The following is a 1,469-nucleotide window of genomic DNA, read 5'->3' on the forward strand; positions in this document are numbered from 1 at the left end:
TGAAAGTGAAACGTTTTGGTGGCACTGGCCATGGCCTACTTGCAAAAGTTTGCTGCAAAGGAATTTGCATAAAGTTAGCTTACTTTTTTGCACAAACACTTCAGCATAATTTTCAAAACAGTTTTTGAAATTTCATTCTGAAGTGTAAACTTTCCACTACATGATTGTAACCTTGTAACTAAATGTTGGTTCAGAAAAATCTTTGTCTAATAATTATTAGATTGTAAAGATATTGCCACCACTATTAGGAGTATGATTTATAATTTATATATGCGCTAAATTCATTTATTTATTGTATTGTGCTAAACTTTTAAGTTATATACTTTATATGAATTTTCATGGGGATTGAATTTCGTGGATGGCACTATTGAAAGATTTAATTTTGACTATTTTTTTGACTTTTACTCCAAATTATGCATGTTGATTGTCGAAATACGCATTATTAAACATTTTACAAGTTGTTATTTGACATTTTTTCGAATTTTTCTCAAAAATATTTTGCGGATAAGGCCTTTCCAAATTTCCATTGGGACTTAATTTCGAGAATGACACCTAATTCTGCGAAATCGGTGAAATTTAATCCCTGCAAAAATTAATTTCACTAAATTATTACTAGTGAGAGTATTATTCATGAAATTTTCAACTTGACTGATTTGACCGTATTTGGTTAACGACTGAATAAACCGCCACCAACACCAAATTTTTGATTGTACTTATGTATTACTATTGTCTATCATTAGCTGATAGATCTAGAGTTTTATCACTAGCACCCTTCTCGCTAATCCAGCCGATAGCGCCTGTTGTTTTGATAACCTTTATGGTTTTGAATTTAACATTTTCATAGACCCATCAAGTAGGTTTTTATCAAAATATTCGAATCATGTCGCCCACTCATTGTTATTCAAAATAGCGGCAACTAACCTAGTAACTATGTTTTGAACTTAACGAAGAATTTTTATGAGAGGAGTTAGTAGAAAATTACTGTAAATGCGCCAATCGTTATCAAATCAAATTGGTTTGATGGACAAATTCTGTTTCATGAAAGGTCGGCGCGCCATAAAACTTCATCAAACAGGATTGTTTTTTCTTCTTTTTTTCATTGGCCAATGGAAATGCATCAATCTGATCACCAAACTCGTTAGTTTGATGGCTAGTATGTTTAAAAGCTAGAGCAAATCAGTCCAACATTTCATTCAACATTATTTCCAATGTTGGATGAAATGAAATGTTAGATGAAAACTAAAAACCTAATTTTCAAATAATTGGGAGTCTTTGATCTTGCTGCAAATGTTAGATCAAATGCTTAATGGCGAACAAACTTCATCTGACACATGTTTTTTTTTCGTTTTCGTTTTTTTGAAAATTTTACAACCGGTCCAACATTTCATCCAACATTTCGAATGATGCTCTACCTTCGTGCTACAGCTATCTTAAAAACTAATATCTTTAAAAACTAATTATCGTTTTAT

Source organism: Clytia hemisphaerica, unplaced genomic scaffold (genome assembly GCF_902728285.1).
Source record: "Clytia hemisphaerica strain Z4C2 unplaced genomic scaffold, Clytia hemisphaerica genome assembly, whole genome shotgun sequence".
NCBI classification, from domain to species: Eukaryota; Metazoa; Cnidaria; class Hydrozoa; order Leptothecata; family Clytiidae; genus Clytia; species Clytia hemisphaerica.